This window comes from Ambystoma mexicanum, chromosome 7q (genome assembly GCF_040938575.1).
Source record: "Ambystoma mexicanum isolate Mex_15411 chromosome 7q, UKY_AmexF1_1, whole genome shotgun sequence".
NCBI lineage: Eukaryota > Metazoa > Chordata > Amphibia > Caudata > Ambystomatidae > Ambystoma > Ambystoma mexicanum.
The window spans coordinates 1,160,949,044-1,160,967,230 of record NC_090941.1 but is presented as its reverse complement, the minus strand read 5'-3'; positions in this window follow the sequence as shown (position 1 = coordinate 1,160,967,230).

Here is an 18,187-nt window from a genome sequence, read left to right as displayed (position 1 = left end):
GTCTAATAAAATCAAAACCATGATGCTCAAAAATTGGAACATCTTACAACAAGGCCCCAAACCACTTACCAAACCGATTGTTGCCTTTAAAAGGAGCCACAATTTGAAAGAACTGATCTCACGAAATGACGTGAGTCTAAGACCCAACAGACAGACCACGTTGCCCGAAAAATAGGGTATCCCTAAACTGACTGGTCATTCTGCGTGTGGACATTGTTCTTGCTGTAACTCCACTTTTAGGAGTACTGAATTGGATTTGGGCCTCCCGACATCATGGCGCCAACATCAGTTTAGTAATTGTAATTCTAACATGCTTATCTACGTGATTTGGTGCCCGTGCAATCGCATGTATGTTGGTAAAACCGAACGTAAGATCAAGACAAGGATTGGGGAACATAAGAGTTGTATTCGTAATAGGACTCTTAATGCCCCCCTAGTTGAGCATTGGATTGAATACATTCACAAAGTGGAAGACCTGCAATGGAACGTGATTCTGAGAATTAACTCCACTGGTGATAGCAATCGAGATAAAATCAAGCTACTCCAGAAAGAACAACATTTGATATTCCTGACCCGCAGTGCTGAGATCGGGCTTAATGAAAAAATCTAGTGGGGAGTGTGAACATGTGTTGACCCCCCCCCCACATCGAGATGGTGTTGTGCCGCTTGGTGTTCGGGAGGTGGGGGTTTCATCGAGCTGATAGCCGGGTCGATTAGCGTGTTTTTCAAGGGAGGAAAGAAAACGTTTGTTTTCTTTTTTTGAAAATACATGCGATGTGCGTTGTTGCGCATCTTTTTATGGGTCTTTACCCAATGGGGTTTAGAGACCTTTTGGAATTGCTTTCTGATGCAACTCTTTTTTTCCCGTGTTAGTCTACGGCCACCAGCTCGCTAGTAGAGCTGGTGAGCCAGGGACTCCATCTACCAGCAGGACCAGCGACAAACCACACACCTGCAAATATCAACTTGCCCCTGATGTTGACAGGCGAGCGTGGACGCAGTCGTGCTGCCGATTGGCTAGTACCCATTTAAAAACACCTTTCCCGGGTAGCATTCTTGAGGATATCCTGCTTTTCTCAGGACTTGAGCGCCGACATGAACCGAGAACCTTAATACAACGAGGAGAGCACAGCTACTTCGCCCTGAGGACTTTTTCAACTCCCAACAATAGGTAATTGTTGGACCGAATTGTTGCTTGAGGATAGTTGTTAGTTTTCACCTTTTTCTTAAAGCAGCATTGTGATTTATTTACTAACACTTTATTTCATCCAGCGTCTTGCTGGGTTGATTGAGTATGAGACACCTGTCTAGACCTTTTGTCTTTCTATTCTATACAGGTTTTGCTGTTCAAACATTACCCAGATTTGCCCTCGGTGCTATTTACCGCCATTGAACGACGGTTGGACCTTTAAGTGTTTTGACCTAACCCAGTTAAATTCTGGGTGCATCTTTTTTCAACTGACCGACAAAATATCGTACAGGTACGATTTTAAAATTATTTTTCGTACACTGTACTAATATAGAGTGGGGGGTGAGTCAGATTGAGAAAGTGATGATGTTTTAATAAATGACCAACCTAACTCTAATGATGTGGAACAGTGTCTTTCCCTTTTCTTCTCCCCTCCCCATTTGCTTCTACGGTGGGTTTTTTCTGTTTTGTTGTGCTTTTTCACGACTATGGGTAGAAGACTTCTAAATTTTTAATTCAGCTATGATAATGGCACCAGATTCACAATGTGTTATAGGGATTGGAGCTCTTTTATTGATGTTAAGTTTACTCCACAGAATTGTAGTTGTCAAACATTCTGGTGGGACTAGAGTCCATTTGTTGAGACCCTTATTTACCCACACCCAATTATTTGATTGTTTACAGGTGGCAAGCATCTTCCTTTGGCCGGTTCAGTAATCGAGGAGTTGGTGATAAGAGCAATTAAACTGTATCTACCATCCCAGTTCGCCCCTGAACCGTGGAAGCACAACAACAGTGCACATTGGCGGCTAGCCCTGGACGATGCCAGGAGGTTCTGCTTAGCCAATTTTCATAAACATAATGGCCTTTGAGCCGTCTTGCTTTAGTTTCTAAAGTTATACAAATTACTGTTTTTTTGTGAATGGTGTCTGTCCTTGAATATGAGCCCCTGATGAATTTCCCTTGACTCTGGTTGATGAATGTGTATGAGGAATGAAACATGTTGGGTTGTTTGGGTATGATTCAGTGTGAGTACTTTTGTGCAATTTAGTGTGGAGCACAGTGTGGGAGAATTAGTTGACCCTAGGTTGCTCCGTTTTATATAACTAAATATTTCTCTGTGACGATAGATTTCTTTCTGTACGTTGTAGGGTGGAACCCGATTATTGTCGGTTCCCTTTTATGCCACTGCAATTCATATAGTATTTGTTTGAGGTTGTCTGTTGCACTGTTTACATCTTTTTATTGTATTGTGTTTATGAAATACGAACTGCTTCTCTGAAGAATTCTCTGCTTTTAATTATTGTTAATTGATTGAATAAAACATTTTTATACTGTGATAAGATTTTCTTTTTGAAAGTTCAATGAGTAGCACTAACCAGCTCATGTGTTTTTATACTCCGCTGTGGAGAATATTATGCCATTAATGTGTAGTGTAGGAGACCTGATCTGGCCTCAGATAGATGCATCATCTAAACAACACACTGTTCACCGAACCTTTTGTATTTTTGTAAAGGGTTGTTTCCCTAGTTTGGAGGGGTGTTTGGTGTAGCAGTATAAATACCCTCCTACCTCCCCTTGTGTCAGTTGGCCTTCTGGTCATGCCAATGTTTCACCAGAGCCTGACCTGTTCTCAAGTTATCAGAAGCTTCTGTCATCATGTGTGTCATTCTTCTTCGGAGACCTAACACATAGTAAGTGACTCTCACTGGCTTGAGGGAGGGAACACTCTCCATCCCTTCCTTGATCAGGGCCAATGGACCTCTAACTGGATGACCATAGAGGAGCTCAAAGGGGCTGAAGCCAACCCATTCCTGAGGGACATCCCTATAAGAAAAGAGAAGGCATGGCAGTAGAAAGTCCCACTTCCTTCTAAGTGGCTCTTCTAAGGCACCTATCATGCTCTTCATAGTTCTGTTAAACCTCTCTGGTTTGGGGATGGTAGGTTGTTTATAACCTGTAGGTCATTCCACAGTTTTTCCACATAGCTTGCATGTAGTGGGACATAAAATTGGTCTCCCTGTCTGTGATAACCTCCTTAGGAAACCCAATCCTGGTAGAAAATACCAACGAGGGCCTTAGCCACTGCCTGAGCAGTAACAGTCCTCATAGGTATGGCTTCAGTATACCTGGTGGCATGGTCCACCACAACCAATATAAATTGGTTGCCTGAAGATGTGCGAGGGGCTAAGGGACCAACAATGTCAATCCCTGCTCTCTCAAAAGGGACTCCCACCACTGGGAGAGTCACCAAAGGTGCCACATTCTTGGCTCCACTCCTGCCACAGGTCTGACAAGTGTGGCAGCTTCTACAGTACCTATCTACATCAGACCCCAGCTTGGGCCAGTAGAAATATAGAGAAATCCTTACCTTGGTCTTCTTAAAGCTTAAGTGACCAGCCAAAGGAATCTCATGGGCTATCTGTAGAAACTGGGGTCTCACCTGTTGAGGCATTGCAAATTCTTTGTAGTCCCTTGGGGTACAATCTATAGGCTCACTGTAGAGGAGGCCATCCTCCCAGTACAGCCTGTGCATCCCTGGCTCTTGCCCTTCCAGCTGGAAAGCTGCTTGTTGGCAAAGTCCTTCAAGAGTAGGACACTCTCTTTGACCCCTGCTGAAGTCTGCCCTGCAGGGGCCACCTTCTGCAAGCAAAGTCTGCAGCTCAGGAAGTCTTTAGGATCCAGATCTCCAACAGGGGGAAGGGTTTGTTCCGGCTCTGTATCATCCGTAGCTGATTCACCATCCTCTGGTTGAACCTCACACTCAGCTTCAGCAGGTATAGGAGGCACGGGTGTGACTTGGGACTGTCCTATATTTCTTTTGTCCTGAGACAATGGGTTTCCACTTTATTTCTTTCGCTCCTGGAACTAGAAGGTTGTTCCTCCTGTGGAATGGGAGTTATAGGGATCTCTGAAAGTTCCCATTTGAGTCATTCATAGTGAGCTATCTGGCCTTCCTAGTCTGCTCCTGCTTCCTTTTACTGGGAGGCCTGGGGGTGCTTGATACATCTACAAGAGCTTTTAAGTCATTCTCCAACAGGACTCTCCCAGGCACCTCATTTTGTACACTGACAGGTATTCTCACAGTCTTATTGTTGCATTTGATTAGAGCTGGTAGTATTAGAACCATCTGGATAGGGGCTCCAGCAAGCTTAGTGGGGCCTTTGGGTGCCTTAGCAACATCCTCAGGTTTGAAAAAGGTTTCATCCACCACTGTCATGCTGGCCCCAGTGTCTCTAGTGGCAGGGGATTCCTGACCATTTACAAATACACTGGGCCTCCTTACGAGTCAGCCGGTCCGGATATAACGGTGGCGGTAAACCCGTTGCCACTGTTGTTTCCGGACAGGCTGATCTCGAGTTCTGCAGGCGGGAGTGTCACTCCCGCCAGGTCTGACCTGGCAGGTTTAACACTACCCGCCTGCAGGCAGACGTGGAAACACTGGCACCATTACAGCATGGTACCAGTGTTTAAACTTCCCCATTCCCATGGACTCCTATGGGACTCCATGGGAATGGGGATTTACCGAATTCCGCCTCCGGAATTACCGGGTCACCAGGGTTGTAATGCCCCGGTGATTCCAGGAATCATGGATGCGGAAAGGTAATACGAGTCCGGCGGTAACCTGCCGGAATTTCCGGCACGGTTAAAGCTGGACTCGTAATGAGGCCCACTGTCCTTGTAATATACTTTGCTATTATCTGGAATACAGTTATACACATCTAAATGTTGCTGTTTCCACAGACCCAGGGATACTAAAGAAACACTGGCAGAGACTCCAAGGGGGTCTTCACCCAGTAGATGAAAGTTTCCACTTGCCATATGAACTTCTCCCTCGGGGATGAAGGCTAAGGAGGCAGTGCTGACCCCTGAAGGTTTACCCTTACATCTGGGATCCCCTTTCACATGGTCAGTTGACCCACAAGCAAAGCATTTTCCAAATGTTTTGACAAATGGAGGTTTCAGCTGACCTCCCTCTGATTTAGCACCAGAGGTTTCACTAGACTTGCCTGGTTTCCCATGGGGGGGTTACCCTTCTTATGATTGTGGCCCTCTTTTGGATGGGAGATTTTAGAATTTTCTTTGTCATCTTTCATGTGCTGCTTCCCCTCATCCTCTTTGCGAGTGGCCCCAGAATCCTTGTGAGGGGCCCTGTTGGCAACCCACAAGTCAGCAGCCTTTGCTAACTTCTTAGGATCAATCTCTTTAGAGTCAGCCACGTGCTGGCTCTCCTCTGGAGAGCAGGCATCAACAATTGATTCCAACACAAATATATGTCTCATTCCTTCAAAGGTGTTCACTCTGTAACCAATAATGCAACCATCTATGTTGTTCAAACATTCACACACCCAGGTAGCCCAAGGGGCATCATCAGTCTTTTTGAAGGTCCTAAATCTCGTAAGGTACTGGGAAGGAGTTTTCCCAAATCTAGCTATCAAAGCTAACTTCACTTTCTCATACTCCAATCTTTCAAATTCCCCCGCCTTCATTACAGCATCCTGTGCAACTTGGGGGAGCATAGACAAAAGCCAAGGAATCAACTGATTCCCTGTGAGACCGTGAATAACATGAGTATATTCAAAGGCACCCAACCAATCCAAAATATCAAGTTTCACATCATACATACTCACTGCTTCTTTGGGCTTGCGAGGCCTCTTGGGACTGGAAGACCTAGAGGACTCTGGGATATAAATGTTTTCAAGAGATGGTTTCTTCATTACAAGAGCATGCTGCATTTCTAGTTCCTTGAGTTTGATGTCTTGGTGGTTGGTTTCAGCTTTGACTTGTAATCTTTTGAACTCTAATTCAAGTCTCATTTTCTCCAGAGACACATTCTGGACTCAGTGATGGACCTTGTGGGTTCCCAGTGGATACAAGTTGAGGCAAAATGGCCTGTTGAGGAAAAGAGGGGCTCCTATCCTGGGACTCCTCTTCCTCCTCTGACTCTTCTAAGACATTAGAGTTAGACTCTGAATTAACATCCTCATTTTCAGTTTCCACATTTCCTAGGTTAGTAGGTGTGACAGGCCCAGTACCCAGACTCTGATTATTCAACAATCTTGTAATCAGTTCATTTTTATTTCCTTAACAGGGAGATTCCTAACTTTTTTCAGTTGATCTACTGTTAAAATGAACAGTGCTTCCTGTCTGAAGTTATCCATATTTGGCTTGTTGCAATTACTGTTCTAGTGGAGCTTAGCCCTGTGAAGGTTTTAATTGAACAAAGCAAAGCAAATACTCAATGTAACAACTCTATAATCTATCCTCACCACTTTACCACCAGTGTTAGGCAAATATTTGAGATAGTACTCTTAGGGTGCACTACAACAATCCCAGCCTCCTGGCAATAGTACACAACCTTTGGTATAAGTCTGAACTACACAGGTTGGTAGTGTGGTAGAGCAGCCAGGCTTATCTCAAGAGGGGTCAATGTGAGCGTTAGAGTGGTTACCCAAAGATGCACAGTGAGACAAGTATTCAAACACTTGAACTCAAGGTTTCTTGATAAAACAATTATTTATTTATTTTCCGGTCAGTTGTTTAAGCCTTCTGTAGAAGGGAGCAATATAATAGCAACACATAAATAACTTCAGAATACACACTCTTAGTTCCTAAATCAGCAAGCACCCATTTGGGATACCACACAGAAGCTCCCTACACCCTCAGGTGACATCAATATGTAGGACACTGTGGACATTGATATGTTACTGTTAGCATTTAGAATAGCACTGCGATGTGTCAAAGAAAAAGGGCCTCATTACGACCCAGGCGGTAAGTTACCGCCTGGGCCGTGACTTTACCACCATGGCGTAAACTACGTTTACGCCATGGTGGTTGGCGGACTTACCGCCCCATTCCGACCTTGGCGGGGCGGTAAGTCCCCATTTACCCATTTACCCTTCCCCATTCCCATTTTGCCCCATAGGGCATAATGGGAGTGGGGAAGGCGTTAATTACGCCACCGTAAATTACGGTGGCGTAATTAACTCCATGGTCCCTTAGCGCCATGGATTTTAACACCTGCTAAAAGCAGGTGTTAAAAGCTCCATGGCGCTAAGGGACCTCGTAATCAGGCGGTAAGGGTCGGCGCTGTTTACGCTGCCGTAAACCCCTTACCGCCTGGGTCGTAATGAGGCCCAAAGGCTCTTAGAATAAACAAGAGATCATAAATATTCTTAAGCAGGCAAATACTTTATAACCCTTTCCAGTGTCAGAGGAGAGAAGAGTCTTTCAGTGGAAATAGGTTAGGCCGACGTCAATAGGCAAAGTCTATGTAGCTGAAGCACTTCTCGCAGGTAAGTAGAACAGTATTTGCACAATGTTTTAAAAGTCTTTAGTGAAGAAGAAGAATCAATGTAGGGCCACAAGCTGTTAGGCTTGTGAAGACTAGAAACAAATCTACAACAAGAGGTAAGTTCTCTTAGACTTTACAATACCTTTAGATCCAAGAAAATACAGCAGATGACTTCTGTTCCTGTGCAGCTCTGCAGATCCTGGTACTCCTGGGCCTCATTCGTGAGGACTAGAGGGAGGACTTCTGGGGACTCCTGCACTGCAATGGGACGGTTACTGACAGCAACCGTCAATCTTAAAACTAGTGGCAATTTAGTGTTTCAGCTCCTCGCATCTATCGCAAACAGCACCACCGCAGTTCCTGGCTGTCGAGATGGGCTTTCCTTGCATCTGGGGGCCAGCACTCTGTTGAGGTGGCTCATCCTCGGTCAGTCCTGCTTCCAGGGAGTCCAGAGTATCTTCTTGGAGCTCTTGGCCACCTTAAAAGCAACGCACACAAACTGGTGTATCTCTACCTGGCGTTTCGGTTTCCAGCATCATCTCTGTGGAAATTCAACCAGCTCAGAGAAGGATGTCCAGGTGGCTTACTTTGGAGTTGATTGATTCCACCAACTCACAGAGAGAAGCTGTCCTTGCAGGGGCTTCTCTGTCGATTTGAAATTGGAGTTTCAGCACAGCATCAGGGCTTCACTGGTCCAGTAGTTGCAGCAGGCAATCTCTTCAAGTTCTTCTTCAGATTCCTTTGTCCAGTGGTCGACTCTGCCCTCCAAGCCCAAAAGCCTCACCTTTTATGCATATTTCTCCCATTCATTTCAGCCTGGCTGTCAACAGTCACTCAGCAGGGTGTCTGTCCTTGCTGGACAGCCAGCCGGCCAATCACCTAGGAGTTCATTTCTGTCTCTTAGGAGACTAAGCATAGAGAGTTTCGGGCACCTCCCTCACTTACTGTCCCCACCAGACACCCTGGAGCCAGAGGTGGGCTTCACTTGTGAATCTCGCCAAAGACAAAATGAACAAAGGGACCAAAGCTGGTTTGACACACAGAGTAAATCTCAAGAAGGACCTTTCGATAAAGGAATGGCTAAAAAAGAAGACCAGGGCCATTTTGACAGAAATGGCACCCAAGGGTGCTTTACTGTAGCTGCGAACTCAGCCCGCGGTAAAGACACACCACGGTAGTAAAAAGTAAACCACTGCCACCAGCCATTCATCGAGAAAAGGGTAACATAAAAGTGTTACATGAGAAGCTAGACAAAGGGGATACTATGTAACCCCTCCAGCACCCTGTTGTAAGATAATGTGTGCTGGGTCCAGAAGATTAAAAGTGCAAGTAAAGTCAATTTCACTTTACTGCTCTTGGAAACAGTAGTTATCCAAGAGAAAGGTAGTTAAACCTTTGGGGAAATGTGGAAGACTTCGTTTAGCACTACACTGAAGATGTTGTGTGCTACAATGTAAAAAGATGCCTATGGAGTTTGTCGGACTCTAAAAACCAAAAGAAACACAGAGTAAAAATCATATTAAAACACATGAAAGAGTGGGAAAAGGGGTCTCACTCTCTCCAGGTAAAAATTAAAAAGGTCCTAGAGTCCAGCAAAGGAGCTGGGGATCTCTAAGGTAGAGAGGAATTAGCACATTTTTTGAGAATTCTCCCTAACAATGGGCATTAAACATACTAACATTTCCAAAGCGTGCTTTATTTTGCATGGTCCAAGCAGGCCTTTGCTGATGAGACGTGCCTAGTGAACCTGGACTCATCAAACTGCTCTGATCGCAGGGGAGGGGCAGCTTTTGGCCTGGGGGCAACTATCATTTTCTTTTCACATGGTACAGTGCAGTGGCCCAAGACCACAATTTAGCAGCCCCGACTTTCACAGCAAGTAAACTCAATACAAACATCTCCCTCTCCTGCACATTTTCAGACATTTTTTACACCGCTTTCATTTTGTGCACTGCATATTTTGGTTATGTTTCTTGTTTCTCGGTGAACCCCAGGAATCCCTCCCACATACCAAGCATGGTACAATGTTCACCAGGATAATAGAATTGGTGAACTGGGAAAGCTGGGATTTGAGGCAAGGCTTCCCCCGGGTCTCAGTTTGTAGTTTGACAGCAGGCTACATCTCCTCCTATCCCATCCCATATTTAGTTTTACACTAATGTAAGGCGGTGACGAAGCCAGAGAGTTCATTGGTAGAGTCAAGCCATTGCTGAACCAGGGTCCCTGCTTCTCTCTGGGAAACTAACATGAGTTGGCACAGCAAAAGACCCATACCTAGTTTCCTGCCTCCCCAGCCCACAACTCAAAACGCATACCTGGCACCCTGTCTACCCTTCCTCCCAACGGCGCAACATACATCCCTCAGTTGGCAACTTGCCTCCCCGCCAGTAAATATTATATAATTAGTTGCAATTAGAACTATATATAGAGAAATACTATACATTATAAACCTATATGAGAGACTCTTTCTCTACAGATAGTTAAGGAAATAAAACAGTGATGAAAAGTGATTTGCTCAGGATCACACCATGTATGAAGTGTGGACTTTGGGGATTTGAGCTCTGTTTTCCTAGTGATGAAAAGTGATTTGCTCAGGATATATTATATTGTGATAGGTTATTTATAACGTGCTTAATACCCAGAGGTTTCCAAGCGTGGACCTGGGGATCGAACCTGTGTTGCTCCGTGCCATCTTGCTTCCAAGGTGAGCACGTTGCCCCTGAGCTATCCCGGATCACATCATGTATGAAGTGTGGAAGGTGGGGATTTGGGCCCTGTCTTCCTGGTTTAGAGAGCAGGGGAGACTTCATCTTCTATTCCATATCCAGTATTAGAAACATCAAAACACTTTCTTCAAAGTTGTTATTATAGGGCTAATCTATTCCACGGTTCAATAAATCTGTCTTTCAAAGCACCAATGTATCTACAAGATGGAAGTCTGTTACTCATCTGTATCATGAGACAAAAACATATGACATTGTGCACAATTGTACATACTTTAATTATCATCTTAATTTGTACAATTATGTCTATGTTCAACAGACCAAGTCACATAATGACCTGACCAAAAGATAATTCTTAGTTGAAGCATCGGCTATTAAAGCAAGTATGCATCAATATGTTTGTAAAAAGAAAGGGGTGTAGTGAGTCCCACAATTTTCGGCAGTGGCATGCCGGTCAAGCATAGATCTCAGCAACAGTCGAAAAACCTGTCAACCTACTTTTCCAGATTTGTACTTGTGTCTCATGTACCCTATTTTCCTTACCCATCACCCTCCGGTGTCTTTCCCTTGTAGCACATCCTTGAAGCCCCTTCACAATCCCCCTCCCATGCAATTAACTTTCAGACTTCAGTTTCCCTAATGCTTCATCCTTTAACCCGTAAGCATGTCCCCTTCCCTTATGTCACATGTGCCCCCGTCCCACTGTCACCAATTCCATGTCACCCACCACCTTGATTTAAAGGTCAGCCTCTGTCTCACATGACACGAAGTTGTGGAGGGGGTCTTGCTGGTAACTGCAGCTATGCGTTGTCCCAGGTTAGACCGCATTGTCTACCCTTGGACAACGTCGAGCAACAGACACTGGGGGGACTTGGCTTTCATTGTGCTCCCAAGTTGCCCTTTCTTGGAAAGTCGACTGTATATTTCAATTCACGGAAGAAGGGGAAACTGTGAGAGCGGCCTGGCTTGGATCTAGTGTTGGAGAGGGAATAAAAATGATCAAGTATATTTGTGCTTTCAAGAAAGATGGAGTGTGCAGGTGTGTCTGTCTGTCTGTCTGTTTGCCTTGTCTCTGTTTATGGCTCTGTGTGTTTCTGTTTCTGAGACTGTGGTGATGTGTTTGAGTGTATGTGCGACTGTGTAAAGCATAGATGGAAGGGTGCATCGTGTGCATGCGACTTTGTATCTATATATCTGAATATGTTTTTTTTATTTTTATTTTTTTAATAAAACTTCAGTTCAATAAACCAATACTGAACTTTTGTTACATTAGTAAACCATTGTCATTCACATGTTCATTCCCAAATCGTTCTCAAAGTCTAAGTCGAGGTCCACATTCATTACATTTCCTTAGGCTATTTCAGGACCCTTATGCTTCCTTGCAGTAGCTCTTTTCTTTTCCTCTGATTTTCCTTTCACCAGTCGCTGACTATTTGTCGCTCAGGATCATAACGAGGTAGTCAATTAGCCTGCATGATAGCTTGATGTTCCTGCCAGCACTTCCATAGGCCCACCATTCCTCCATGTCATTGTTTTGCGGTTTGAAGCTACTCAAATGCAGAATCGGGTGGCTGTTGGTGCCAGTACAGGCAGCTATCAGATGCTTTGAGGTCTCAATGTCTTCAGTGCCACAGAATCTGCATTTATTATCAGTTGTATCCTTATTCCGTCGTAACCAGAGCATTTCCTTATTATTCAAGGCGTTTATCCTGAATCTTAGGAGATGATTTCTGTGATGACGTGACGGACAGTCTAATAAGTACTTCTGTTGGTTATGTAGTTTGATTTCACCTAGCGCTAGTGGAAGAGCAGTTTTGAGTTTCATGCCTTTTTCAGAGTTCGAAATCCAGTCCCAAGTCTCAATTATGTGTTTGTATGTTGTGGCCGATCTAGTAACTCCGATCTGCTTATGCTAGCAGCTTCCATGATGGCATCTCACTTTAGCTTTCACATTCATTTGTGTTAGTTTGGATTGCATCTCTTTGTTTCCCATCGCAAAGATAGATTTCCATATAATTATCATGTGGAGAGAGTTAATGGCCAATTGATGTCTCAGCTCAATTACTGAGATGCGGCAAGCCTCTTACGAAGAAAAGAGCTAAAGATTTTCCCAATTGTGTTGAGAAGGGCAATAGGACGATATTTCGCCGGATCGTCTCTATTGCCCTTCTTGTAAATTGGGACCACTATTGCCTTCAGCCATGACTCTGGAATGATCTTGTCTTTGGACACTTTGCAGAAACGATTTTCCATAAACTTTGCCCAGTGTTCCTTATGTTTCTTCAGCATAATGCTTGAGATTTGGTCTGGGCTGGCAGCTCTCAAGCTTTTTAGGTTTTGTATTGCCAGTTCAATTTCACCACTTGATGGAGTTATGTCCCACATCGAGGATGGGTTGTGTGATTCGGATTTTAATTTTATCTGTTGTCTTTATATAAATTCCCTCAAAATACTCGACCCACTTCGCACTGGCAATTGGATTTGTGGTTGTCGGTAGAGATTTTGTGTTTTCTTTGTTTAGAATGACCTAAATGTCACACGTGTTTTTTGTAATCAATAGTTCCAACATAAGTTCGGCACGATTTTGTTCGATTGACACAGCGTGAGACTTAAGCCAATGCTGATAGGCCTGCCATCTTTCTTTCACTTTGGTGACTTTACATTCAGCTGGTATCTTCATTTTCCCTATCTGTCTCAGGTCTTTCCTTAGTTCCTTTTTTGCTAGGACAATGTCTTTGCTGAACAAATGTTTATAAGTGTGACCAACTATTCTTGAAGATGCCATTGTCATCTTGAAGTCTGTCAGCAAAGGGAAAAAGTCCATGTTGTTCAATCAATTTAATTCATATCGTAGTCTTTCAAATTGTGGCCCGTTGATCCTCAAACGGTTACACGCTGCATTTGAGGCAAGTTGTACATCATATATGACAGTTGGTTGTCCCCAGTCAACTTCCCAGACAAGGCGTAGCAGGTCGTGATCACTGTCAGACATTGGAATTACATTTAGGCAAGCCACGGTTTGGAGAACATTACGTGAGGCCCAGATATAATCCAAAGTGTTTCGACTACACAATCCTTGTCACATTGGGTTGCATGGCTGGTCGCCTTTGGTATTGCTGTTTACTATTGTGCAATTTCTTATTGCAAGAGCATCGGAACAGATTTGTCCTCTGTTTGCCACCGCATTAGCTGGAATCTAAAGATTTGTCTTTTTTTCACAGTCATTTTTGAACCAGCTGCAGTTTAGATCACCACAAACGAATATTGATAAATTGTTAAGTCAATATTGCTTCATAAATTAATGTTGTTACTGCACTAATGAAGCTTGTTTTGGTTATCATAGCAGGGTTCCAATATCTGTTTATTAGTAATAGATGTTGTTTCTCATTCTTATTTGTAGATGTTATTTGTACAATTGTGCCTTGTACAAAAGGATTTGGGTTTGACGACTCCAAGGGAATCAACCAGTTGTGTATTTTCAGTATGGTAACTAGGCCTGAAAAAGGACGTCCAATGGCGTTTTTTCCAGCAGGGTTTAGAAAAATGCTGAATCCATCACGGGTCGGTGGCTTGCGTAACCAGGTTTCCTGCAAGCATATTGCAAAAATGTAGTCCATCGGCACCTCAAAGTTATCAAACAGATTTACGAAGCCTCGTGTGTTCCAGGATAACACAATTTGGGCTGTATTGGTCCTCTTAAATCATTGTTATTGATGTTTCACATTTGATGGTTGAATTCCTGTTCTCGTTCTTGTAAGTGCTCCTTGATTAGTACTCTCGTTACGAGTAGCAGAAGGATATGAAAACAATTTCCGCAGTGTAGCTCGCTGTAGTTCTATTTTTTCCTCGTTTTAGCAGTCCTGTCGACCCGATTTTCCATTTTGCATCACTTGAACGGGTTCCAGTGTTATGTCAAATCCAAATACAAGTAGCTCCTCAATAGCTTGCAGTAACCTACTATTTTTCACTGCAGAAGAATTAATGTGCAGTAGTACCTGATCAGACGTTATCTCAGTTGGGTACTCTACAATTTTTATGTCATCAGAGGATATTTTTGCTCTGTTTAGGTTAACCTCATCATCATCAGTTTGAATGTTTTGGAGATGCAATTTCCAAAGACGAGTGTTATGTTTTTGGCGTTTGCTAAGGTGTACCCTAGATGAAATATGTACTCCTTTATTCCGCTGATTTGTTGTGAGTTTTGGATTGAGCTTAGAGGCAAGTGTTGACGTTGACGTCCGCAAGGATTTTTCGTTTTCTTTTTTAGGGTCATTCTCATTTGACTTTTTTGAAGATTGTGCCTTTGGTTGTTTCCAGTTTTCAGCTACTGGTGACCATGAAAGACCTGTACACCCAGCAGCAAGGCCATTTTTTATGGACTCTTCAGGCTCTTCAGCATCAACTGAGTAAGTTGAAAGGTCGCATAGGTCTACCGCCGATGAGGCAGATAGTCTGGCACTACTCATTTCGTTGGATTCTAGACAACAACGTTTTGCTGTTTGTTTGTTAGCTTGTTGACTGTTTCCTTTGCCGGGTCCTTGGTCAGACGCGGACTGAACGACCCTTTTACTTGTGCCTGCTGTGCGGTCAAACAGACCGGATTTTGTCAGCGTAGTTAGGTTCCTTATGATTTTTTTCACATTCTTTTGGTGATTGTTTTTTTCTTTCCTCGTACTGAGACAATGTTGACTTCTCCAGAAGGTCTTGCAGAATTGCCAATCATCACGATGGTTTTAGCAGGGCCATTGAAGATGTCAAACGAACATTGTGGATTATTAATTGGCGCCGTTGAGGCATCTGCCTCAGAATTTCTTTTTGGAAGCTGCGGACTTATTTGCATTGGCTGGTGCGAGTGGAGCATCAGCTAAGCATTGCAGAGGGTTGGCTGCATTCGTGATGCATTCCAGCAGATGCTGATTGTTTACTTCTATCTTACGCCTTTGTTTTGTTCAGAACCATTAGTTTGGATTCCCTTTTCAGTCTATGAGCCTTCCGAGGTCAAAGCCGGGGTTTGTGCGCTAAGGCTAGTGGTTGTGATTGGCTTTGTGCCTTTGTCTGTCACTGGCTCGTTTAAAGAGCACCTCCTATGCACCTTCGGACGCTTGGTTTTGTTTTGTTGGAAGATAGTTTCGTTAAGATGGATTCTCGTTGGTTCTGAGCTTTCTTTTCCACTTCTCCGGTAATCTCACCGCCTCCAGCAAACCTTCAATTAAATTATTGTTTTGGCAATGGTGCCATGCAGCTAAATTGCTTAGGCGTTCTTGCCATCGCACAGAGAGGTCAGCATGCTGCTCTATTTGTTTTTGCAAGAACCCCGTGAAAAGATCCAATTTTTCCATTTTATTTACGAGGTTGGACAGCATTGCCCCTTGATCACTGATTGCTCCATTCAGTGATTCATATAGTTTAGTAAACGGGAGCAGCACAATTGATGAGGCTGCTACGACATTGTTATGTAACTGGGTTAGGGTTTCAACAGAGAGACTCAATTCTGGTTCGTTTTGGGCAGATGAGTCATTTCCATTCCTTGAAGCATACAAGCTTTCGATGTTGAACTGGGCATCTAGTTGTGAAAAGTTGCGAAAGGTTTTGTGGTTTGTTGTTTGCTCGATCCTCCACAGAAGTACTATTGATTTTTTAACATGGCGTGCTCGCGTTTATCAACAAGATTTCTGGCTCCTTAAATGTTGAGTGGTTTAGTTTTAGTTTTAGCTCAATAACTCGCTGTAGGCATCGTGCTCTTGCATTAGAGCTCAAATCCATAGTGTTCATTTTAGATGTCGGTTGAGGTGAACTTTGAAATGCGGCAGAGTCATCAGCATTGTCTAAATCCGTGCCTGAAGTTACCATAATGCACTTTCCTGTCACTTCAGGAACTTGACATGCATATGAACTATGGTTGCCATTTTCCTTTGTCTGGGTATTTTTTTGCAGCTCCTGACTCTCACAGGTTGACTTTGCTGCCGCCTTATTTGTGGTTCCGTCGCTATAGTTGCTGTTGTTAGTGACCAAGACACATGGACTAATGTCATTTTTTGCTGCAATTGACTCGGACAAGTCCTTTAACATTTCCTTGTTGAATGCGCGATCATTTACTGTCATGCCTAGAGGGTTCACAGTAGAAGGTCCTGTCTCAGGTAGGAAGACACGTTGAAGATGATATAAGAAAGGCTTTGTTACAGGGACTTTGTGATGTCTCGTTTCCATTTTCGTTGGATGTGCTTTGTTGGGGGGCACCTTCAATGGACTCCCACGTATTGGTATTTGCAGTCCGAGGGTCAGCATTTGGTGTGTTAGATGCGCTGATTAACTCATCATTATTGACGGAGAAGGGAGAATAGAACACGTCAGGTGTATCGTCGTTTTCAATGATCGCGGCCATGTTAGCATGTAGTTGTGGCAAGTTAGACGCTGATAGAGTTGAAACCGGCATTGTATCCAGGTCGCACAGTGATAACAGGGTAAGCACTTTTTCTTTTGGAGTTACCGCGGGTACCTCTCAGTTTTCACTGACTTCGCCTGCACAGTTGCTGGATGGAAGAGGAATACTGGGTGTGCAGGCTTGATTGATGATCAATTCTTCCTGTGTTTACAGGAGTGCAATTTTGCATGCGGTTCTGGGCAGCCGAACAGTCGTAAGAGTGCTGATTTTGTTGAGATGGATGGGGTGAATAAATGACAACATTTTCAGATTCACCACTCGTTCCGCCAGAGTAACTCAGCAATTGTTATGTGGACAATGATGATGACGGTAAGGGTAAGGGCCAACGTACACACTTGCTTACCTTTTCACACCAGCCCGAAGTAGCTTTCATAGCTGTCCACGGGTTCAGCATGCGTCCATGTTGAAGCGTTTTCCGTCGGGTTTGAGGTCCTTCAGCAGTTAAAGTCATTATGCCCAAATGCGCTATTGGAACAGCGAGAAGGCATACTGTGGCGGACTGGGGCAGACTGGGACTCTGTGCCTGGACTCCGCGCTGTGCTCCGTGCATAGGAGGGGTTTTTAAAGTCACAACTAGTGGAAATAGAAACAGGACACAGCGTTGTGCAGGTCCTCTCACCAAGAACAACAACTGGAGACTGGGCAGACTGGGACTCTGTGCCTGGACTCCGCGCTGTGCTCCGTGCATAGGAGGGGTTTTTAAAGTCACAACTAGTGGAAATAGAAACAGGACACAGCGTTGTGCAGCTCCTCTCACCAAGAACAACAACTGGAGACTGGGCAGACTGGGACTCTGTGCCTGGACTCCGCGCTGTGCTCCGTGCATAGGAGGGGTTTTTAAAGTCACAACTAGTGGAAATAGAAACAGGACACAGCGTTGTGCAGGTCCTCTCACCAAGAACAACAACTGGAGACTGGGCAGACTGGGACTCTGTGCCTGGACTCCGCGCTGTGCTCCGTGCATAGGAGGGGTTTTTAAAGTCACAACTAGTGGAAATAGAAACAGGACACAGCGTTGTGCAGCTCTTCTTGCCAAGAACAACAATTGGAGACTGGGGCAGACTGGGACTCTGTGCCTGGACTCCTATTGATTTGCTGCTGTGTCCTTTGCTGTCCACATAAGAGTGTTCTGGGCAAGACAATAACAAAGTATCAAAGAATCAGGGGTTCATTCAGAGTAGAGTCAAAGCAGGAAAATTAACAATATTTGGCAAATAACATCTCCCAATTCAGGGTTTCATCAAATTCCACCAGTAGAATTCCATGTGAATACCAGCAGAGGGATTTTAGCCAGACTTTCTACAGAACAACCATACATTGTTACCTCCACCTAGTAGGTGGTGGTAAAAAATCTAAATTTGCCACCAATTTATTTAAGCTTTTTGTTTCTGTACAGACGTTTCCCTTCAACAGGGTGAACACGGGCCATGTTAAGAGTGTGAAACAATGGGCACCTTACTCCTCCCTCTAACCACCTTACCCATGCAACATATTAAAGCATCAGAATTTACTGGCATACGTAATTATAGATAATCCAT